This window comes from Macaca thibetana, chromosome 14, assembly GCF_024542745.1.
Source record: "Macaca thibetana thibetana isolate TM-01 chromosome 14, ASM2454274v1, whole genome shotgun sequence".
Taxonomy (NCBI): Eukaryota; Metazoa; Chordata; class Mammalia; order Primates; family Cercopithecidae; genus Macaca; species Macaca thibetana.
Window position 1 is genome coordinate 70,305,903 of NC_065591.1, and position 25,202 is coordinate 70,331,104.

The following is a 25,202-nucleotide window of genomic DNA, read 5'->3' on the forward strand; positions in this document are numbered from 1 at the left end:
GGTGTGATCTCAGCTCACTGCAGCCTCTGACTCCCTGGTTCAAGCGACTCTCCTGCCTCAGCCTCCTGAGTAGCTGGGATAACAGGCATGCACCACCACGCCCAGCTAATTTTTGTATTTTTAGTAGAGACGGGGTTTCTCCATGTTGGCCAGAATGGTCTCGATCTCCTGACCTCGTGATCTGCCTGCCTCAGCCTCCCAAAGTGCCGGGATTACAAGCATGAAACTATTATTTTGAGAAACTGCTCTTGGCCTGATACTGGCCGTTAGAGGCTGGACACTTAACTGTGGGCCACCACAGTACCATCCACCTGAGCTGCCTATCATGAACTAGATGTTATCCAACCCACCAAGCCATAAAATTTGGCATGCACAGCACACTCCATCACCAAACGAAGTGGTATATACATGATTGGACCTGAGCAGGCCCTGAAGGTACAAGTAAGTTTTTGTTGTTGTTGTTGTTTTGTTTTGTTTTGTTTTTGAGACGGAGTCTTGCTCTGTTGCCCAGGCTGGAGTGCAGTGGCATGATCTCGGCTCATTGCAAGCTCTGCCTCCCGGGTTCACACCATTCCCCTGCCTTGGCCTCCTGAGTAGCTGGGACTATAGGCGCCTGCCACCACGCCCAGCTAATTTTTTATTTTTTATTTTTTTAGTAGAGACGGGGCTTCACCGTGTTAGCCAGGATGATCTCGATCTCCTGATCTCGTGATCCGCCTGCCTCGTCCTCCCAAAGTGCTGGGATTACAGGCGTGAGCCACCGCGCCTGGCCACAGGTAAGTTATTAATACATGAAGTAGTAGCCCAAATAAATGTTCATGGTCCCCATTCCTGCTATTAGGTTGGTGCAAAAGTGATCGTGATTTTAACCATTACTTTTAACAGCAAGACAGCAATTACTTTTGCACCAACCTAAATATATTATCCTCTCTTTCCTAGCCCACACCTGTGAGGCCATAGGGAGTTCCCTCCAATCATTTGACAGAAGAAAATAAAAGTTTTAGGTCTGGTTTACAGATAGTTCTTTAAGATAGGCTGGAATCATATGAAAATACACAGCTGCAGCACTGTGGTACCTTTTCTGGGATATTCCTGAAGACAGTGGTGAAGGAAAATCCTTCCAGTGGACAGAACTTCAAGCAGTGTGCCTGGATGTTCATTTTGCTTGGGAGGAGAAATGGCCAGATATGATTATATATTAATTCATGGGCTGTAGACAATAGTTTGGCTGGATGATCAAGGACTTGGAAGGGATGTGATTAGACAACTGTTAACAAGGAAATGTGAGGAAGAGGTATGTGAATAGACGCCCCCCATAATGGGCAAAAAATCATGAAGACAGTTGTGTCCCATGTGAATGCTCACCAAAGGGTGACCTCAGCAGAGGAAATTGTAATAATCACCTAGATAGAATAACCTGTTCTGTGGACACCGGTCAGCCTCTTTTCCAGCAACCCCCTATCACCTAGTGGGCTCACGAACAAAAGCAACCATGCTGGCATGGCAGGGATGGAGGTTATGCACGGGCTCAGCAATTTGGACTTCTACTCGCCAAGGCTGACCTGGCTATGGCCACTGCTGAGTGACCCATTTGTTAGCAGCAGAGACCAACACTGAACCCCAGATATGGCACAATTCTCTAGGGCAACAAGCCAGCTACCTGGTGGGTAGGTGGTTACATTGGGCCACTTCCATCATGGAAGGGGCAGTGTTTTGTTCTTACTGGAATAGACACTTACTTTGGGTATGTATTCGTCTTTCATGCAAAACTTGCTTCTGCCAAAACTACTATTGTGGACTTACAGAATACCTTATCCACTGTCATGGTATTCCACACAGCATTGTTTTATCAAATAATTTACTTCATAGCAAATGAAGTGCAGCAATGGGCCCATGATCATGGAATTCATTGTTCTTACCATGTTCCCCACCATCCTGAAGCAGCTGGCTGAGTAGAACATTGGAATGGTCTTTTGAAGACTCAATTACAGGGCCAGGTAGGTGTCAATACCTTGCAAGGGCAGGGCAAGGTCCTCCAGAAGGCCATATATGCTCTGAATTAGTGCCTAATATATGGTGCTATTCCTCCCAAAGCCAGGATTAATGGGTCTGGAAATTAAGGGGTAGAAATAAGAGTGGCACAGCAATTACCCCTCATAACCCCCTAGCAAAACTGTTGCTTCCTCTTCCTGTGACCTTATGCTTGCCTGGCCTAGAAGTCTTAGTCCCAAAGGGAGGAATGCTTCCACAAAGAGACACAGAATGACTACACCGAACTGGAAGTTAAGACGGTTGCCCACCCATCTTGGGCTCCTCCTGCCTCTGAATCAACAGGCAAAGAAGAGAGTTACTGTGTTGGCTGAGTGATTAATCCTGACTACCAAGAGGGAAACTGGACTACTATTTCACCATGGAGACAAGAAACAGTATGTTTGGAATACAGGATATCCCTTTAGGACATCTCTTAGTGTTACCATGCCATGTGATTTAAGTCAGTTTCAAACTGCAATGAACCAATCCAGGCAGGACTACTAATTGCCGGACCCCTCAGGAATGAAGGTCTGGGTCACCCCACCTGACAAAAAACTGACTAGTTGAGGTGCTTGCTGAAGGCAAAGGGAATATGGAATGTGTACTGGAAAAAGGTAGTTATATATACCAGCTATGACCACGTGACTAGTTACAGAAATGAAGACCTTAGTTGTCATGATTATTTCCTCCTTGTTTTGGTATGGAGGAAGTGTGTGTGTGTAGCCAAATATCTCTTTTTCTTCCCTATATCATCCCCTTATCATGTAACTAAGATGTATGACTTTATATCATAGTCTTTAAGTATTGTTAACTTTATGTAACAGTATTTAAGTTTTGAGATAGCAAGATTAAACATCACTCAAGGAAAGGGGGTTAGTGTGTTTTGGTTATACACAGTATCATGTTAGGTGGAATTACGTCCTTGCTATTGACTTCATTTGGAGATTAAGTATGCATAGGAGTGCCAAGTTGGCAAGGGTTGGACTTGTGATGGTTAATTTTGTGCATCAATCTGACTGAGCCTCAGGGTACCTAGATATTTGGTCAAACATTATTCTGAGTGTTCCTGTAAGGGTGTTTTTGAATGAGATTAACGTTTACCTTGGTAGACTGAGTAAGCAGATTGTCCTTCCTAACATGGGTGGGCCTCATCCAATCAACTGAAGTCCTAAGTAGAACCAAATGGCTGACATTTCTCATGTAAGAGAGAATTCCTCCTGCTGGCCTGTCTGCCTTTGAACTGGGATGTAGACTTTTCCCTGACTTCACATTCAAACTCAAAGATAGGCTTTTCCTGGTTCCCAAACCTGCCAGGCTTTGGACTGGAACTACACCATCAGTTCTTCTGGGTCTTAGGTCTTTGGACTCAAACCGGAACAACATAATTGGCTCTCTTGAGTCTCTAACTTCCCAACTCACTCTGCAGTTCTTGGAAATTAAGACCAGCCTGGGCAACAAAGCAAGATTTCATCGTTACAAATAATAATAACAAAGTTAGCCCGGCATGGTGGTATGCACCTGTAGTCCCAGCTACTTGAGAAGCTGAGGCGTGAGTATTGCTTGAGCCCAGGAGGCCAAGGCTGCAGTGAACTATGATTCTGCCACTGTACTTGAACCTGGGTGACAAAGTGAAGCAGTGAGACCCTGTCTCAATTTCTTTTGTCTTTGATTTTCTGCAGTTTCAATATAATATGCCTGTGTGTAAATGTCTTGATATATATCCTGCTTGGTGTTTTCTGGGCTTCTTGGATCTGTGGTATGGTGTCTATCATTAGTCTGGAAAATTCTTAGTTATTTGGAGTAATTATTTTGTTCCCTTCTTCTCCGATATTCCCTTTACATGTATGTTATACCATTTTTAATTGCCCCACATTTCTTGGCTATTACATTCTATTACCTCCACCCCTGCTTGTTTCCAATTTGCTTTTCAGTTTGGGGTTTTAACTGACATATCTTTAAATTCATTGATTATTTCCTCTTCTGTGTCCAATCCACTGGTGAGGCCATCAAAAGCATTCTTCATTTCTGTTATATATTTTTTTGATTTTAAAATTCCTTTTGAATTATTCTTAGAGTTGCTATTTCTCTGCTTACATAACCATCTGTTTTACATGTTGGTAACATTTTCATTAGAGCTCTTAGCATATTAATTATAGTTCTTTAAGTTACTTGTCTGATAGTTCTAAATTTTGTGTCATACCTGAGTCTGGTTCTGAAGCTTGTTCTGGCTCTTAGACTACGTTTCTGCTTTCTAGCATGGCTTGCCATTTTTTTGTTCAAAGCTGGACATGATGTATTGAGTAAAGGAAACTGAGTTAAATAGGCTTGTATTACGAGGTTTTGTGTTTATCTGGCTAAAAGCTAGGTTAGGTTTACTATTTGCCATAGCTGTAGGTGTCAGAGGCTAATGTCCTTGTTTATGTCTCCCTGTTGTCTTTGGATTTTTCCTTTCTTTCTTTCTTTTCTTTCCTTTTTTTTTGAGACAGAGTCTCAGTCTGTTGCTCAGGCTGGAGTGCAGTGGCGCAATGCAACCTCCACCTCCTGGGTTCAAGCGATTCTCCTGACTCAGCCTCCCAAGTAGCTGGGGTTACAGGCATGCACCACCATGCCTGGCTAATTTTTGTATTTTTAGTAGAGATAGGGCTTCACCATGTTGGCCAGGCTAGTCTCGAACTCCTGACCTCAGGTGATCCACCTGCCTCGGCCTCCCAAAGTGATGGGATTACAGGCATGAGCCACCACATCTGGCCTGTCTTTGGATTTCTTTAGAGGCTTCTTCCAAAACCAGTCTGAGCCTTGAAGTTATTTCAGTTGTAATCCCCCGTTATTATGTAGGAGCCTGACTGATGTGGTGGTAAAGAGAGGTGTATTAGGATTCTCTAGAGGGTCAGCATTAATAGAATAGATATATATATGAAGGGGAGTTTATTAAGGAGTATTGACTCACATGATCACAAGGTGAAGTCCCATAATAGATTGTCTGCAAGTTGAGGAGCAAGGAAGCTAGTTCAAGTCCCAAAACCTCAAAAGTAGGGAAGCCGACAGTGCAACCGTCAGTTGTGGCTAAAGGCCCGAGATCCCCTGGCAAACCACTGGTATGAGTCCAAGAGTCCAAAAGCTGAAGAACTTGGAGTCCGATGTTCGAGGACAGGAAGCATCCAGCACAGGAGAAAGATGAAGGCTGGAAGATTCAGCAGAGTCAAGTCCTTGCACATTCTTCGGCCTGCTTTTACCCTAGCCATGCTGGCAGCTGATCAGATGGTGCCTATCCAGATTGAGGGTAGATCTGCTTCTCCCAGTCCACCCACTCAAATGTTAATCTCCTTTGGCAATACTCTAACAGACACACCCAGGAACAATACTTTGTATCTTTCAATCCAATGAAGTTGACACTCAATATTAACCATCACAACAGAGGAAGCATTCTATAATTCTAATGTTATGTCTTATTCTGCTAGTCTTTTATTGAGCCTATATCCTAGGGCTACAACCTTCCCAAGTGCTACTCAGCTCTTTTTCCTCCCTTAGGTAGGGCAAGAAGGCTAGAAGGTTTTGGAACTGGGTATTTTTCATTCTCTGGGTAGGTAAGCCTCTGGAAAATAATTTCCCTGAGGGAAGGCTTTTGTTAAGAAGAACAGAATGCTGTAGGTGTATTTCACAGTCATTGCTTTTTCCTCCCCCTGCTGGAAGCATGAAAGGATTTTTCCCTGAGAACCTGGTGGGGTTCCTAAGGACAAACTCATAAAAGTATGGGGTCTCCTAAAATTGAGCCCCCAGAGTTTTAACTCTCAAACTAGTCCACAGGGAGTCTCCAGTAATTTGCCAATTACAGTTTGCTTAAGCATTCCTACCACATTAAAAACCTCAGTGAGATAACTTTCATGTGATTCAAAATTGAGAAGAAACAAAAGAAAATATTGATAATTTGTATATTAAAAATTCCTTTGCACAACAAAACTCATTGCAAACAAAACTAAAAGACAAATGACAACTAGGAAAATATTTACTACTCAAATGACAAATAAAGGCCTAAATATTTTTGAGAAAAAATGACAATTATTTAGAAAAATGAACAAAAGATAGAAACATACATTTTACAGAAACAAAACCTTTTCCATATGTGAAAACATGCTTAACCTCAGTCATAAGATACACAAATTAAAACTTGTTTATGTCATTGATTTATCAGTTTTCATTTATCAGATTGGTAAATATATAGAATTTTGACAACATAGTCTATTGGGAAGGCTGTGTGGGAATTACGCATTCTGGCACTCTGATACATTTCTGGGAGAATTGTGTATGACACAACTTTGGAAGGGAATTTGGCAACATACTAGCAAAATTACATATTCATTTACTTTTTTATTGTTGTTTAGAGACAGGGTCACCAAGTTGGCCAGGCTGGTCCTGAACCTCTGGCCCCAAGTGATCCTCCCACCTTGGCCCCACAAAGTGCTAAGACCACAGACGTGAGCCACCAAGCTCGGCCTCATTTACCTTTTGACTCAGCAATCTTACTTCCAGAAGTATGGAAGTGTGATTCCAGAAGTGTAATTCCAAAGATATATCAACAAAAATAAAATACAACTTATGCATATCATTGTGATTTAATTTATAATAACAAATGATTGGGGATATCTCAAATGTTCATTAATAGCGGACTAGTTGAAGAAATGATGGTACATTCACACAATGAAGTACTAGGAAGCTGTGAAAACTGATGAAAAGATCACTGTATATTGATATAGAGTGATTCCTAGAATATATTACTAGGTGGGGGAAAAAGTAAGGTACAAAACAAGGTTTAGTATGCCAATTTTTGCAAAATAAAATAAAATAAAATACTAAACAAAAATCTATTAAGGTGTTCCATGTGAGGAGAGAGAGAACAGCATGTAGAAGATAGCCATAGTAGAAATTTACAGAGATTTCTATAAATTTAGGTTATATAGTTGTGATTTTGAAACCATGTAAATGTTCTACATGCTTAAGATTAAATGAAGAAAAAAATCATACCAATCCTTAACAATAAAAAATTTCTTCAAGTGATGCAATTTTGTTTTGATAACAACAAAAACAAAAAAAATGCTATAAAAGTCTTAAACGATATTCAGTAGTCTTATTGTAATTTTGAAACTCTAAGTTTATTGTCAAATAAAGCAAATAAGTAATTATGCTGTGTTTTGAAATCAAGATTTTCAACATAAAAAAGAAAACTAAATGTAAAATCAAAAGAGTTTAGTAAAAACCATGTAATTTGTCTAGGCACAGTGGCTCGCACCTATAATCCCAGTACTCAGGAGACCAAGGTGGGAGAATTGCTTGGGCCCAGGAGTTTGAGACCAGCCTGGGCAACATAGGGAGATCTTGTCTCTATTAAAAAATAAAAATGAAAAATTAGTGGAGTGTGGTAATATGTGCCTGTAGTAGTCCCAACTACTTAGGAGGCTGAGGCTGGTGGATTGTTTGAGCCCAGAAGCCTGAGGCTGCAGTGAGCTATGATGGTGCCACTGCACTCCAGCCTAGGCAACAGACTGAGACCCTGCCTCAAAAACAAACAAAAAACTCTATACATTTTATATTTAAACCAGAAATACAGTAAGAATTGTATTCCCATTAAAAAAATAATTTTTCTAGTTCCGTTCACTGAAAAAGTCTGTAAGCCATGACAACCCTGTAGCAATAAGCATTCATATATTCCAGAATGTCATATATAAATACAATTTCTCAATAAAAGGAACCAGGGATCTGATTCCAATTCTTTGGCTGTATTAATTTTCATTCTGAAACACAGTGTATAAGGGTTTTCCTTTCCTACATCCTCAGTAGCATGTGTTATTTCTGTCTTTTTGGTAATAGCCATTTAAACTGGGGTAAGATGATATCTCATTGTGGTTTTGATTAGCATTTCTCTAATCACTAGTGATGTTGAGCATTTTTTTTCATGTATCTGTTGACCATTCATATGTCTTCTTTTGAGAAATATCTATTCAGACCTTTTGCCCATTTTTATGTTGGATTATTTGGTTTTTGGTATTAAGGTGTTTGAGTTCCTTATATATTCGGGTTATTAATGCCTTGTGGAATGAATAGTTTACAAATATTTTCTCTCATTCTTTAGATTGTCTCTTCACTTCATTGATGCTTTCCTTTGCTGTACAGAAGCTTTTTATCTTGATTTAATCCCATCTGTCAAGTTTTGCATTGGTTACCTGTGCTTTTGAGGTCTGTGATGGTTAATACAGAGTGTCAACTTGATTGGATTGAAGGATACAAAGTATTGATCCTGGGTGTGTCTGTGAGGGTGTTGCCAAAGGACATTAACATTTGAGTCAGTGGGCTGGAAAAGGCAGACCCACCCTTAATCTGGGTAGGCACCATCTAATCAGCTGCCAGTGAGACTAGAACATAAGCAGGCAGAAAAATGTGAAAGGAGAGACTGGCCTAGCCTTACAGTCTATGTCTTTCTCCTGTGCTGCATGCTTCCTGCCCTCGAACATCGGACTCCAAGTTCTTTAGATTTGGAACTTGGACTAGCTCTCCTTGCTCTTCAGCTTGCAGATGACCTATTGTGGGACCTTGTGATCATGTGAGTTAATACTTAATAAAATCCCCTATATATATATATATATTCCAGTTGTTGTGTCCCTCTAGAGAACCCTAAGACAGATTTTGGTACCAGGAGTGGTTCTATGGGAACAGAATATTAAGGATGGAGTTCTTTCATTGGTTTTGGGGTTTCTGGAGTTGGCTGCTTAATATAATTAGATCCCCAAATGCTAAGGACTCTACTTCTAATAGTATGGAGAACACTGATAGTCCTTGACATAAACTATTTAGGGAGTTATACAAAATAAATGCATTTTACACTCCTGATTTACCACTCGTGAGAGGAGAAGAGTTTAGTTACTCTATACATAAAACTTTTGACCATATGTGGAGAACCAAGGAACATAACAAAGCTGGTTGGTTGCTCCTAAGTTCAGTGGGCAAAGTGATGAAAGAAAATCATGAATTCAGGGATTCTATCTCCCGGCTTCAGCAGCAGATACGGAATCTCAAATCTGCTAAGATTGCCCTGAGTGAGAGCCTTATCTCCTGTAGAGTAAGGGCTGAAACTGTGGAAAAACAGACACAAGTTTTTATCATGCAAGGGGCTGTTGTGTAAGGAAAGGTGCATGAACAGCCTCGCCAGGTGTCTACTGTTAAAGTGAGGGCATTAATTGGAAAAGAATGGGACCCTGCAACTTGGAATGGGGATGTGTGGGAGGACCCTGATGAAACTGGGGACACTGAGTTTGTAAACTGTGATAAACCTTTTTTGCCAGAAGAAACAGCTCCCCCACTCCCAGTAGTGGCAACATCCCCTCCCCAGTCCGGGCTGCCATCAGTCTTTCCACTTTTGTCTGAGGAAATAAACCCTGCACTGCCTGAGGCAACAGTGATGGACTCCTGAAGCAATTGCCAGGCAAGATAATGCTGATTCTCCTCAGGAGCCACACCCAAAACCCATTTGCTTCTAGACCTCTAACTAAAGTCCCAGTGGGACCCTAGAGGCGAGGTTGAGCATGTGACTCATGAGGAGGTACACTTGAAAAGAACTGCTTGAGTTTTCTAGTTTATATAAACAGAAATCTGGGCAACAGGCATGGGAATGGAGAGTAAGGGTGTGGGATAATGGTGAAGGAACATAGAGGTGGATCAGCCTGAAAGTATGGATTTGGGCCCACTAAATAGGGATTCTGCATTTAATGTTGCAGCTTGGGGAGTTAAAAAGGTTTCCAATAGTTTGCTTGCTTGGTTAGCTGAAATAGGGATTAAAAGATGGGCCATTGTGAGTGAGTTGAAAATGCCTGATCTCCCTTGGTTTAATGTAGAGGAAGGGATCCAAAGGCTTATGGAGATTGGGATGTGAAGTGAATTAGTTACTTTTGACTTACTCATCTCAGCTAGGAGAGTCCAGAAGCCATACACCTGATTAATACCTTGTGAAACAGATTTGTGAGGGCAGCACCTGCATCTTTGAAGAGCCCTGTAATTGCTCTTCTCTATATGTCAGATCTAACAGTGGGAACCACAGTCACTCAATTACAAAATTTAAATACAATGGGAATAATTGGATCCCAAGGTTGCAGGGGCCAAGAGGTGGCACTCAACTGTCAAAGGCAAGGGGGGCATAGCTGCCATAATGGACAGCAGAGGCAAAGTAGCAATCAGAATAGTCAGACTTGTGCAGAGCTCTCACATGGACTAATTAATCATAGTATTACTAGAAATGAAATTGATAGGAAGGCTACTGTATTCTGACTTAATTTATACAAACAGAAAATTTCTAGGTCGAATGGACAAAAAACTAATTTGAATTACAAAAACAGAATCATGGCTCCTCAATCAATTGACAGACTTAACCCATTTTACAGACCCAGAACCCCTTGAACAAGGGGGAGGCTGGGTCCCCTTGTGGAAGGACCCACTACATTACCAACAATTTATCTGGTGAATTTTTCTTCCATCCTTTCCCAAGATGACCTCTGGCCTTTTACCAGGGTAACTGTGCACTGGGGAAAGGAAGATGATCAGACATTTCAGGGACTACTGGATACGGGCTCTGAGCTGATATTGATTCTGGGGGACCCAAAATGTCATTGTGGTCTTCCAGTTAAAGTAGGGGCTTATGGAGGCCAGGTAATTCATGGAGTTTTAGCTCAGGTCCAACTTACAGCAGGTCTGGTGGGTCTCCAGACTAATCCTGTAGTCATTTTCCCAGTGCCAGAATGCATAATTGGCATAGACATATTTAGCAGCTGGTAGAACCCCCACAATGGCTCCCTGACTGGTAGGGTGAGGGCTGTTATGTGGGAAAGGCCAAATGGAAGTCATTAGAGCTGCCTCTATCTAGAAAAATAGTAAATCAAAAACCATATCACATCCCTGGAGGGACTGCAGAGATTAGTCACACCATGAAGAACTTGTAAGACACAGGAGTGGTGATTCCCACCACATCCCCATTCAACTCTCCCATTTGGCCTGTGCAGAAGCCAGATGGATCTTGGAGAATGACAGTGGATTATTATAAGCTTAACCAAGTGGTGATTCCAATTGCAGTTGCTGTATCAGATGTGGTTTCATTGCTTGAGCAAATTAACACATCTCCTGGTAGCTGGTGTGCAGCCATTGACTTGGCAAATGCCTTTTCCTCCAAGCCTATCCGTAATGCTCACCAGAAGCAATTTGCCTTCAGCTGGCAAGGCCAGCAATATACCTTTACTTTCCTACCTCAGGGGTATATCAACTCTGGTCATAATCTTATTTGGAGAGACCATGATCACTTTTCACTTCCATGAGATATCACACTGGTCCATTACACTGATGACATTATGCTGATTAGATCCAGTGAGCAAGAAATAGCAAACACACTTGACTTATTGGTGAGACATTTGCCTGACAGAAGATGGGAAATAAATCTGAGTAAAATTCAGGGATCTTCTACCTCAGTAAAATTTCTAGGGGTCCAGTGGTATGGGGCCTGTCAAGATATTCCTTCTAAGGTTAAGTTGCTGCACTTGGCCCCTCCTATAACCAAGAAAGAGGCACAATGCCTACTGGTCCTATTTGGATTTTGGAGGCAACACATTCCTCATTTGGGTGTTACTCTGGCCTATTTATCAAGTGGCCCGAAAAGCTTCCAGTTTTGAGTGGGGTCCAGAGCAAGAGAAGGCTCTGCAGTAAGTCCAGGCTGCTGTGCAAGCTGCTCTGCCACTTGGGCCATATGGCCTAGCAGATCCAATGGTGCTTGAGGTGTCAGTGGGAGATAGGGATGCTGTTTGGAGCCTTTGGCAGGCCCCCATAGGTGAATCACAGTAGACGCCTCTAGGATTTTGGAGCAAGTCCCTGCCATCTTCTGCAGATAAGTACTCTCCTTTTGAGAGACAGCTCTTGGCCTGTTACCGGGCTTTGGTGGAAAATGAATGTTTGATTATGGGTCATCAAGTCACCATGTGATCTGAACTGTCTATCATGAACTGGGTGCTTTCTGACTCATCTAGCCATAAAGTGGGTCATGCGCAGCAGCATTCTATCATCAAATGGAAGTGGTATATATGTGACTGGGCTCAAGCAGGTCCTGAAGGCACAAGTAAGTTACATGAAGAAGTGGCTCAAATGCCCATGGTCTTCACTCCTGCCACCCTGCCTTCTCTCCCCCAGCCTGCACCGATGGCCTCATGGGGAGTTAGTTCCCTATGATCAGTTGACAGAGAAAGAGAAGACTAGGGCCTGGTTCGCAGATGGTTCTGCATGATATCCAGGCACCACCCAAAAGTGGACAGCTGCAGCACTACAGCCCCTTTCTAGGACATCCCTTAATTACAGCAGTGAAGGGAAATCTTCCCAGTGGGCAGAACTTCGAGTGGTGCACCTGGTTGTGCACTTTGCATGGAGGGAGAAATGGACAGATGTGTGATTATACACTGATTCATGGGCTGTAGCCAATGGTTTGGCTGGATGGTCAGGGACTTGGAAAAACCACAATTGGAAAATTGGTGACAAAGAAATCTGGGGAAGAGGTATGTGAATGGACCGGAATAATAAAAAACTGTGAAGATATTTGTATGCCATGTGAGTGCTCACCAGCAGGTGACCTCAGTAGAGGAGAATTTTAATAATCCAGTGGATAAAATGACCCATTCTGAGGACACCACTTAGCCTCTTTCCCCAGCCACCCCTGTCATCGCCCAGTGGGCCCATGAACAATGTGGCCATGGTGGTACAGATGGAAATTATGCATGGGCTCAGCAACATGGGCTTCCACTCACCAAGCCTGATCTGGCTACAGTCACTGCTGAGTGCCCAATTTGTCAGCAGCAGAGACCAACACAGCCCTCAATGTGGCACCATTCCTTGGGTGATCAGTCAGCTACCTGGTGGCAGTTTGATTATATTGGACCTCTTCCATCATGGAAGGGGCAGAAGTTTGTCCTCACTGGAATAGACACTTACTCTGGATATGGGTTTGCCTATCCTGCACACAATGCTTCTGCCAAGACCACCATCCACGGAATAATGGAATGCCTTATCCACCGTCATGGTATTCCACACAGTATTGTCTCTGACCAAGGCACTCACTTTATGGCTAAAGAAGTGTGGCAGTTGGCTCATGCTCATGGAATTCACTGGTCTTACCATGTATCCCACCATCCTGAAGCAGCTGGATTGATAGAATGGTGGAATGGCCTTTTGAAGTCACAATTACAATGCCAACTAGGTGACAATACTTTGCAGGGTTGGGGGCGAAGTTCTCCAGAAGGTTGTGTATGCTGTGAATCAGTATCCAATGTATGGTACTGCTTCTCCCATAGCCAGCATTCATGGGTCCAGGAATCAAGGGGTGGAAGTGGAAGTGGCACCACTGACCATCACTCCTAGTGATCCACAAACAACATTTTTGATTCCTGTTCCCATAACATTATGTTATACTGTCTTAGAGGCCTTAGTTTCAGAGGGAGGAACAATGACACCAGGGGATACAACAACGATTCTATTAAACTGGAAGTTAAGATTGCCACCTGTACACTTTGGACTCCTCTTACCTTTAAGTCAACAGGCTAATAAGGGAGTTACAGTGTTGACTGGGGTGACTAACCTGGACTATCAAGATGAAATCAGTCTACTACCCCACAATGAAGGTAAAGAAGAGTATGCATGGAATACAGGAGATCCATTTGGACATCTTAATATTAACATTCCCTGTAATTAAGGTCAATGGGAAACAACAGCAGCCCAATCCAGGCAGGACTACAAATGGCCCAGACCCTTCAGTAATGAAGTTTTGGGTCACTCCACCAGGAAAAAACCTTGACCTGCTGAGGTGCTTGCTGAAGGCAAAGGGAATACAAAATGGGTAGTAGAAGAAGGCAGTCATCAATACCAGCTATGACCACATGATCAGCTGCAGAAATGAGAACTGTAATTGTCATGAGTATTTCCTCCTTCTTTTGTTAAAAACATGCTTATGCATGTATACACTTGTACTAAGAAAATATCATTTTATTTCCTTTCTCCTTTATCATATGACATAAGATTTATTGACTTCACATCAGCATTTAAGTATTAACTTTATGTAGTAGTATTTGGGTTGGGGACTGGTGCATTTCTGGTTGTACAAAGGATAGTTATATTATGTTAGAAGCAATTATGACCTTATTATTGTTTTTATTTGAAGATTATTTATGACCTCAGGAGATGTGTATGGGTCCAAGTTGACAAGGAGTGGACTTGTGATGGTCAATGCTGAGTGTCAACTTGATTGGATAGAAGGATACAAAGTATTAACCCCGGGGATGTGTGTGAGGGTGTTGCCAAAGGAGATTAACATTTGAGTCAGTGGGCTGGGAAAGGTAGACCCACCCTTAATCTGGGTGGGCACAATCTAAGCTGTTGCCAGCATGGCTAGAATATAAGCAGGCAGAAAAAATGTGAAAAGAGAGACTGGCCTAGTCTACCAGCCTACATTTTTCTCCTGTGCTGGATGCTTCCCACCCTTGAACATCGGATTCTAAGTTCTTTAGTTTGGAAAGTCGGACTGGCTTTCCTTGCTCCTCAGCCTACAGACAGCCTATTGTGGGACTGTGTGATCGTGTGAGCTAATACTTAAGAAACTCTGCTTTATATATTTATCTATTAGATTAGTTCTGTCCCTGTAGAGAACCCTGACTAATACAAGGTCCTACTCAAGAAATCTTTGCCCAGACCAATGTACTGAAGTATTTCCTCAGTGTTTTCTTCTAGCAGTGTCATAGTTTCAGGTTTTACATTTGAGTCTTTAATCCATTTTGGCTTGACTTTTGCATATAGTAAAAGCTAGGGGTCTAGTTTCATTCTTCTGCTCATGGATATCCAGTTTTCCCAGTACCATTTACTGAGGAGGGTATTCTTTCCTCAATGTATGTTCTTGGCATCTTTGTAAAAAATGAGTTGGCTATAAATACATTGATTTATTTTTGCATTCTCTAATTTGTTCCCTTGGTCTGTGTGTCTGTTTTTATGACAGTACCATGTGGTTTTGGTTACTACAGCATTGTAGTATATTTTGCAGTTAGGTAATGTGATGCCTCCAGTTTTGTTTTGTTGCTCAAGATAGTTTTGGCTATCTGGGGTCTTTTGTGATCCATACAAATTTCAGAATTTTTTTTCTGTTTCTATGAAGAGTGTCATTGGTATTTTGATATGGATTGCATTGAATCTGTAAATCACTTTGGGTTGAGCAGACATTTTAATAATATTAATTCTTCCAACCCATAAATATGGGATATCCTTCCATTTTTTGTGCATGTTCTTTTCCATTTCTTTCATCAGTGTTTTGTAGTTTTCACTGTAGAAATCTTCCACTTCTCTGCTGAGTTTTTTTTTTTTTTGTAACTATTGTAAATGGGATTGCTTTCTTGATTTCTTTTTGATTGTTTCCGATTGGTATATAGAAATGCTATTGATTTTTGCATGTTGATCTTGTATCCTGCAACTTTACTGAATTCCTTTATCAGTTGAAACTGTTTTTTGGTGGAAACTTTCATTTTTTCTTTTTCTTTCTTTCTTTTTTTTTGAGACGGGTGGCAGTTTGATTATATTGGACCTCTTCAATCATGGAAGGGGCAGAGGTCTGTCCTCACTGGAATAGATACTTACTCTGGATATGGGTTTGCCTATCCTGCATGCAATGCTTCTGCCAAGACCACCATCCATGGAATAATGGAATGCCTTATCCATTCCAATAATGGAATGCTATATCCATACTTGCTGTGTTACCTAGGCTGGAGTGCAGTGGCATGATCTTGGCTCACTGCAGCCTCCATCTCCCAGGTTCAAGCAATTATCCCACCCCAGCCTCCTGAGTAGCTGGGATTACAGGTGCACCACCACACCCAGCTAATTTTTGTATATTTAGTAGAAATGGGGTTTCACCATGTTGGCCAGACTGGTCCTGAACTCCTGACCTCAGGTGATCCACTGTGAGTTTGTCATATATGGCCTTTACTGTTTTGAGTATGTTCATTTCCTACCCAGATTGTAGAGAATTTTTAGCAAAATGAGATACTAAATTTTATCAAATGCCTTTTCAACATCTATTGAAATGATCAGTTTTATCCTTGATTATATTAATGTGATGTACAACATTTAGATTTTTTATATGTTGAACTATCTTTGCATCCCTGGAATGAATCCCACTTGATCATGATGAATGATCTTTTTAAAGTGTTGTTGAATTTGGTTTGCTAGTAGTTGTTGAGGATTTTTGCATCTATTCTCATCGGGGCTATTGACCTATAGTATTCTTTTGTGTGTGTGTCCTTGTCTGGTTTTGGTATCAGGATAATGTTGGCCTCATAGAATGAGTTTGGAAGAATGTCCTTCTCATCAGTTTCTTGGAACAGTTTAAGAATAGTTGGCATTAATTCTTTAAATGTGTGGTAGAATTCAGCAGTGAAGCCATCTAGTCCTCAGCTTTTCTTTGTTGGGAGACTTTTTATTACTCTGTCTGTCTCATTAGTTGCTATGGGTCTGTTCAGGTTTTCTATTTCTTCCTGGCTCAATGTTCGTACATTTAATATGTCTAGAAATTTATCCATTTCTTCTAGGTTTTTCAATTTTTTGGCATATAGTTGCTCATAATAGCCTGTAATAATCCTTTGATGTCTTTTTTTTTGTCTCAGATTTTGTTTATTCGGGCCTTTTCTCTGTTTTTCTTAGTCTAGCTAGTGGTTTATCTTCTCAAAAAACCAACTTTTCATTTCATTTATCATTTGTATTGTATTTTTAGTCACAATTGCATTTACACTTGCTCTGATCTTTATTATTATTATTATTATTATTGATTTTTGAGACAGAGTCTTGTTCTGTCTCCCAGGCTGGAGTGCAGTGGCACAATCTCGACTCACTGCAACCTCCACCTCCCAGGTTCAAGCAGTTCTCCTGCCTCAGCCTCCTGAGTTGCTGAGATTACAGGCACCTGGCACCACGCCCAGCTAATTTTTGTATTTTTAGTAGAGATAGGGTTTCACCATATTGGCCAGGCTGGTCTCGAACTTCTGACCTCAAGTAATTCACCCACCTCAGCCTCCCAAAGTGCTGAGATTACAGGTGTGAGCCACCATGCCTGGCCCCAATTTTTAATACTTCTTTCCTTCTATTAGTTTTGGGTTTGGTTTGTTCTTGTTTTTCTAGTTTGTTAAGGTGCATTGTTCAGTTGTTTATGTCAAGTCTTTATACTTTTTTTCCCTTTCTTTTTCTCACCCGTAGACTCAGGTCACAATCTACTTTTTTGATGTAGGCATTTATTCCTATAATGTTCCTCTTAGTACAGCTCTTTCTGTATCCCACAAATTTTAATATGTTGTATTTCAATTTTTATTTGTTTAAATAACTATTTTTATTTCCTTAATTTCTTCATTGACCCAATGGTAGTTCATGAGAATGTTGTTTAATTTCCATGTATTTGTTTAGTTTCCAAAGTTCCTCTTGTCATCAATTTCTAGTTTAATTCCATTTTGGCTAGAAAAGATATTTGATATGATTTTGATAATTTTAAATTTGTTGAGATTTGTTTTGTCATCTAATATATGGCCTATCCTGGAGAATGTTCTATGTGCTGATGAGAAGAATGTCTAGTCTGTAGTTGTTAGATGAAATATTAACTGGAAGTTAAGTCTAGTTGGTCTACATTGTTAATTCTGACATTTTCTTGTTGATTTTCTATCAGGATGATGTTTTTTTGAGTGATCTATTGTTGAAAGTGGGTTTTTGAAGTCCGCTACTATTATTGTACTGCAGTCTATCAGTCCCTTGAGATTTATTAATATTTGCTTTATATGTTTGGGTGCTCTGATGTTGGTTGCACATACATTTACGGTGGTTATATCCTCTTGCTGAATTGTTCCCTTTATCATTATATAAGGACCTTCTTTGCCTCTTTTTATAGTTTTGACTTCAAATCTATTTTATCTAACGTAAGTATAGATACTCCTGCTCTTTTGTGGTTTCCATTTTCATGGAATACCTTTTTCTGTCCCTTCACTTTAAGTGTATGTATGTCTTTATAAATCAAATAAATGAAGTAAGTTTCTTGTAGGCCTCATATAGTTAGGTTTTTTGAAACTTTATTCAGTCACTCTGTGTCTTTTAATTGGAGAATTTCGTGAACTTACATTCATTGTTATTATTGATGGATAAGAACTTACTGCTGACATTTTGTTATTTGTTTTCTGGTTGTTTTGTAAGTCATCTTTTCCTTGATTACTGGTTTTGATTGTGGATAAGTGACTTTCTCTGGTAGTATGTTAGTATGTTTTAATTCCTCATTTTCTGTTTGTTTGGTATTTTTGAGATGGAGTCTGCTCTGTCACCCAGGCTGAAGTGCAGTGGTGTGATCTCTGCTCACTGCAATCTCTGCCTCCCAAGTTCAAGCAATTCTCCTGCCTCAGCCTCCTGAGTAGCTGGGATTACAGGCACACACCACCACATCCAGCTAATTTTTGTGTTTTTAGTAGAGATGGGGTTTCACCATTAGTCAAGCTGGTCTTGAACTCCTGACCTCGTAATCTGCCCACCTTGGCCTCCCAAAGTGCTGGGATTACAGGCTTGAGCCACCACACCCTGCCCTCCCCCTGCTCCGTTTTTTAAATTTTTGGATATTTGTTGTAAGTTTTTGCTTTGTAGTTACCATGAGGCTTGCCAAAAAACATGTTATAGTTATAACAAGTTATAACAAGTTAAACTGAGGACTATGTAACATTGATCATAAAGAAAAGAAACAAAGAAAATGAAAACTGTACACTTTAATTTCACTTCTCCACTTTTGGACTTTTTATTGTCTATCTTTTTATATTGTCTACTGCTTAAGAAATTGTTGTAGTTTTTGATAGATTTGTCTTTTAGTCTTCATACTAAAGATATCAGTGGTTTATATTCCACAATTACAGTATTAGAGTTTTATGAATTCATCTGTGTACTTATTTTTACCAATCAGTTTTATACCTTCAGATGATTTCTTGTTGCATATTAGCATCTTTTTCTTTCAGATTGAATAACTCTCTTTAGCATTTTTTGTAAGACAGTTCTGGTGGTGATGGATTCCCTGAGCTTTTTTTTTTGTCTTGGAAAGTCTATTTCTCGTTCATGTTTGAAGTATAGCTTTGCTGGATACAGTATTCTTAGTTGAAAGCTTTTTTTTTTCTTCTTCAGCTCTTTAAATATGTCATCCCACTCCCTCCTGGCCTGTAAGGTTCCCATGGAGAAATGTGTTACCAGATGTATTGGAGCTCCTTTATACGTTATTTGCTCTTTTCTTTTGGTGCTTTTAGGATACTTTTGATGCTTTACCCTTGAGAGTTTTATTATTACATGCCTTGAGGTAGTGTTATTTGGGTTGAATCTGCTTGGTGTTCTTTCACCTTCTTGCCCCTGGATATTCATATCTTCCTCTAGGTTTGGAAAACTCTGTGTTATTATTTCTTTGAGTAAACTTTTACCCTGATCTTTTTCTCTACATCTTCTTTAAGGCCCATAACTCTTAGATTTGCATGTTTGAGGTTATTTTCTAAATCTTGTGAGTGTACTTCATTATGTTTCATTCTTTTTTCTCCTTTCTGTATTTTCAAATAGCCCAACTTCAAGCTCACCAGTTCTTTCTTTTGCCTGATCAATTCTGCTAGTGAGAGACTGATACATTTTTTAGTTCATCAACTGAATTTTTCAGCTCTAGGATTTATGTTAGAGTTTTAAATTTTCACTTTTTAAAGTTTCTCTGATAGAGTTCTGAATTCCTTCTCTGTTGAAATTCATTGAACTTTCTCAAAACAGCTATTTTGAATTCTCTGAGAAGTCACAGGTCTTCATCACTTTAGGATTGGCCACTGGTGTCTTATTTAGTCTGCTTGGTGAGATCATATTTTCTTGGGTGTTCTTGTTGCTTGTGGATGCTCACTGATGTTGGGTCATTGAAGAATTCTGTATTTATTCTGGCCATCACAGTCTGGCCTTGTTTGTACCTGTCCTTCTTCAGAGGGCTTTCCAGGAATTCAAAGGTGACTGGGTGTTAAATTACCTAAGCCTGTGGTCATTGCAGTGTTACAGTGTTAGAGGGTGCTATAAGCCCAGGTACAATGTGACTTTTGCAGACTCCTTGATACCCAGCCCTGATGGACTTGGGTAGGACAAGGGAGAATTTCCTGGGTTCTCAAGCACAGTTTCTCACTCGTTTCCCTCTCTTTGTCCCCTGTGAAAGGAGTCTGTCTAATCATTAGGCTGCCTGGAGTTAGAGAAGGTGTGACATGAACACTCTTGTGGCCACCACAGCTGGCACTGTGTTGGGTCACACATGAAGCCCATGATCTCCCAGACCAGCACAGTACTGGGGCTCACCCAAGGCCTGTAGCCACTAGTGCTAGACTGGCAGTGATGTTTATTCAAAGTCAGAGGTCACTTCAGTCAGTAGGTGGTTAAGCTTACTAGGACTTGAGTCCATTCCACCAGGGCAGCTGATTCTCTTCTGGCCTGGGGTAGACCTAGAAGCACCATCTGGGAGCAATGGCCTGAAATCAGGGGCTTCTGGATTCTATCTGGTACTATATTTTACAGTGGCTGGGCTGGTAACCAGTTGCAAGACAAAGTTTCCTGTACTTGTCCCTTTCTTTTCCACAAGTGGAAGGAGCCTCTCTTTGTGGTTCAGTGCCTGGAGTTGGGGGAGGGGTGATGCAGGTACTCCTATGGCTGCCACAACCAGTGTTGCATTGGGCACAGCAAAACTACAGCTTCTGAGACGAGTACAGTACCTGGGCTCAGCCAAAGACTGTAGTTGCTATGACCTGCCTGCCACTAAAATTTGTAGGTGCCCCAGGACACATTAATAAATTGCTGGTGAAATGGGCTGAGACTTGGATTCCTCCTGCTTGGGCAGCAGATTCCCCTCTGGCCCAGGTATTTTCTAAACAATTCCGTGTAAATACCAGTGAAATTCTTCCCAGTGCTTTATTCCACTGTGACACAGTGAAATTGAGTTCCAGTGCAAACTCCCACACTCACTTTGCTATGCCTTCCCTAAGCACTTAGAATCTCTCTCGCGGCTGTGCTGCGTGGGGTTGCAGGTTGCAGGACAGTGGGGGAGGCAATATAGGACTGCCCTTCTTACTCTCTTCAATGTGTCTTTCCTTGTTTTCATTTTCTTTCTCTCTCTCTCTTTTTTTTTTTTTTTTTTTTTTGACAAGGTGTGGCTCTGTGGACCAGGCTAGAGTGTAGTGGCACAATCCTGGCTCACTGCAACCTCCTCCTCCTGGGCTCAAGTCATTCTCCCACCTCAGTCCCCTGAGTAGCTGGAACTACAGGCATATTCCACCAAGCCCAGATAATTTCTGTTTCTTTTCTTTTCTTTCTTTCTTTTTTTTTTTTCTGTAGAGATGGAGTTTTGCCATGTTGCCTAGGCTGCTGGTCTTGTACTCCTGGGCTCAAGTGATCCATTTGTTTCGGACTCCCAAAGTGTTGTGATTACAGGCAGGAGGCACCAGCCCATCCTTCCTTGTTATTATGCCAAAACCAGATACTGTGAATGCTCACCTGATATCTGGTTCTTTTGAAGGTGTAGTATCTTGCATGGATAGTTGTTCAATCTGATGTTCCTGTGACTGTTGGGGGGCAGGGAGAACGATTGCTGGAGGGTTCTAGTCAGCTGTCTTGCTCTACCTCCTGAGCATTAATTCTAGTTTGAGTTCTTAAAAAAATGCCCAATTGTTTCAATACTGTTTCTTGAAAAGACTATAAATAACCATTAAATTTCTTTAGCACCTTTGTCAAAAATCAATTGACTGTGTGGTGTATTTCTGGTCTCTGTTCCATTCCATTATTCTTTTGTCTGTCCCTTTGCCAACGCATATCATACTGTCTTGATTACTGTTGCTTTATAATAAGTCTTAAAATTAGGTAACATATGGTTGTATAACTTGCTAAATTTATTAAATCATTGGATTGTATACTTGAAGTAGTTGAATCAAATGGTAAGAAAATGTCTCAATAAAGTTACATATTAAGAATGAGGTTGTGTACTTTTTCAACTTTATTTTTCTTTTTAAAAATTGTTTTTGGGTAAACCAGCAAGGTGGCTGACTAGAGGCACCTGGCATCAACCTCCTCCACAAAGAAGGATCAAAACAGTGAGTGATAATCACATATTGAATAGATAATTACATGTGAAATATAGAACCTAAGAAAGAATACCAGAATTCAGCAGGGAAATGATAGAGAACCTCTGAGCCACAGAAGGAGAAGGGAGAGAAGCAGCCAGCTGGCTAGGATCAGCTCAGAGTCAGGAGAAACTTCTCAGTGTGGGAAAAAGATAAATGAAAGATCCTCAGTAGTTCACATTTCTACTGTGGACTCTTGCAACGCTAGCCACAGGAGAGGCCCTCAGCCTCTGTGGATTCCGAGAGTAGTATAGGGAGCTGTGTAGAGTCTTTGTGATGGCATTTTTCCAGAGAGGGAGTTTATGCTGGGTCCCACACATCTCCCTAAGGCCCTGGCAGCCGCAGCACAATTACATTTTGAGAGCACAACCCCAACACACTACATCCTTCCCTGAGGCTTAACACCCCCTACATTTTCACATCCCTGGAGCCCTGCAGTCACCCTCCCTGTATCCATCCAGAGGGTGGCAGTATTGTGACACCAGCTAGACAAAGCAGTGCATGTTGGTCCCTAGCACTCTAGCCCATACAATGTCCTACACCCTGGGAAACTGGTGGCACAGTACACTGGGGACATTTGTCCCTAGGAAAAAGAGAGCTGAAATGCATGTTCCACAGAGCCTGATAGACACCTGTCTGGGGAAGCTTTCACGGACAGCAGCAGGACTACTAAGCATCAGCATGCACTTTCAGGGGCCGGAGGACAGGCCCACCTCACCCATTGCCACGACTGCTGCCCGAAAGTGCCACCCAAGGGCCTGAGGATTGACCCACTCCATGTGTCACAGTTTATGTGCACCATGGTGGGGGGTGGCTCTGAGCACAGGCCTGCCCTGCCTAGCTTGCTGCCATGACGGTCATTCTGCATGCACCACTTGGGAGCCTGGGAACTGGCCTACTCAACTCACCTGTGTCACTGCTGGCACCAGCATGTGCCACCTGGAGGCCGAAGGGGGTTGGCCTACCACTGCTACTGCTGTTGCTGATGCACACATGCCTCCTGCTCCCTCTGGCCAGGGTCCTGAGGACCCACTACCTCAACCCACTCTTGCAACTTCTGGCATTTGAGTAAGCCACCTGGGTGCCCAAGGGTCAGCCTGCTCAGACCTGCTACCACTGCTATTTGTGTATGCTGCTAGGGGGCCCAAAGACAAGCATGCTTGGCCTACTTGTGCAACCACCTGTCAGTGCCCAAAGACCAGCCTGCCTCGCATCCCCAACCCCAGCAAGCCCTCATCTCAGCCTCCATTAACAACCACAGCCTAAGCCACTGAGGAACTCACTGACATCACTGATACTAATTACAGCCCAAGCAATCATATAGAGACTATGCTACTGTACCCACCCACCAACCCACCCAGAATCAAAGCCACAGCACCCTACCCAGCCAACACTATAGATGTATCTACAGAAAATGTCTTTCTCTGTGACAGGCAATGCACACATTTGAAAGAAGCAACTCTTACACCACATGCACAGATATGAACATACAGACACAAGAAATATGAAAAAACAAGAAACATGACACCTCAAAAAAAAAAAAAAAACCCACAAACATTCTGCAATAGATTCCAAAGAAAAAGAAATCTATGAAATACCTGAAAAGGAATTCAAAATAATGACATTAAAGAAGCTCAGTGAGATATAAAACATATGAGATATAAGACAACACAGATAAACAATACAAAAAAAGAGTTTAAAATCTGAATGAGAAATTCAACAAAGAGACAGATATCATTTAAAAAGTGCCAAATATAAATCTGAGGTCTGAAAATTCAATGAATGAAACAAAAAAATAAAACAGAGAGCTTCAAGTATAGATTAGATCAAGCAGAATAAAGACTTTTTGAACTGGAAGACAAGTCTTTTGAAAATAACATAGGCAGACAAAAAAGGAAAAATACAAAAATAAGAATGAAGAAAGCCTGTGTGACATATGAGATACCATAAAGCAACCCAAATTTCAAATTTGGCCAGGCATGGTGGCTCACACCTGTAATCCCAGCACTTTGGGAGGCTGAGACTTTGGGAGGATTGCTTGAGGCCAGGAGTTTGAGACCAGCCTGGGCAACATAGCAAGACCCTGTCTCTACGAACAATAAAAACAATTAAAGAAAATTAAAACACTTCTTTGGCTGGGTGTAGTGGCTCACATCTATAATCTAAGCACTTTGGGAGGCTGAGGCAGGACTGCTTGAGCCCAGGAGTTTGAGACTAGCCTGAGTAATATAGTGAGATCCTATTTCTATTTTTAAGAATTAAAGAAAAACATTTTAAAAAGAAAGAAAATCCTCAAATGTTATGTGTTTCAGGATAAGAGATGGGCAAGGTCATAGAAAACTTATTTAACAAAATAATAGCTGAAAACTTTTCAAGTTTGGCAAGAGATATAGATATTCAGATACAGGAAGCTCAAGGATCTGCAAAAAGATTCAAGCTATAGTAGTCTTCTGCAAGGCACATTATAATCCAGCTGTCAAAAGTCAAAAACAAAGAGAGAATTCTAAAAACAGCAAGAGGAAAACATCAAGTCACATCTAAGGGAATCCCTATCAGACTAACAGTGGATTTCTCAGCAGAAACCTTAAGTGCCAGGAGAGAATGGGATGATATATTCAAAGTGCTGAAATAAAATAAATTAAAAAAAAAAAAAAACAACTGCAAGCAATAATACCACACCAAAAAACCACCCTTCAGAAATGAAGAAGAGATTGGGTGCGGTGGCTCACACCTGTAATCCCAGCAATCCCAGCACTTTGGGAGGCTGAGGCAGGCAGATTGCCTGAGCTCAGGAGTTCCAGACTAGCCTGGGTAACACGGTAAAACCCCATCTCTACTAAAATACAAAAAATTAGCCAGGCATGGTGGCATACATCTGTAATCCCAGCTGCTTGGGAGGCTAAGGCAGGAAAATCACTTGAACCCAGGAGGTGGAGGTTGCAGTGA

At 41.3% G+C, this 25,202-nt stretch overlaps 1 protein-coding gene across 1 annotated transcript in view; it reads right to left on the bottom strand.

Annotated features, from left to right (window-relative positions):
• Window positions 1-25,202, bottom strand: part of KCTD21 (potassium channel tetramerization domain containing 21) — a 540,409-nt gene that overhangs the window by 453,705 nt on the left and 61,502 nt on the right. The window lies entirely within an intron of this gene.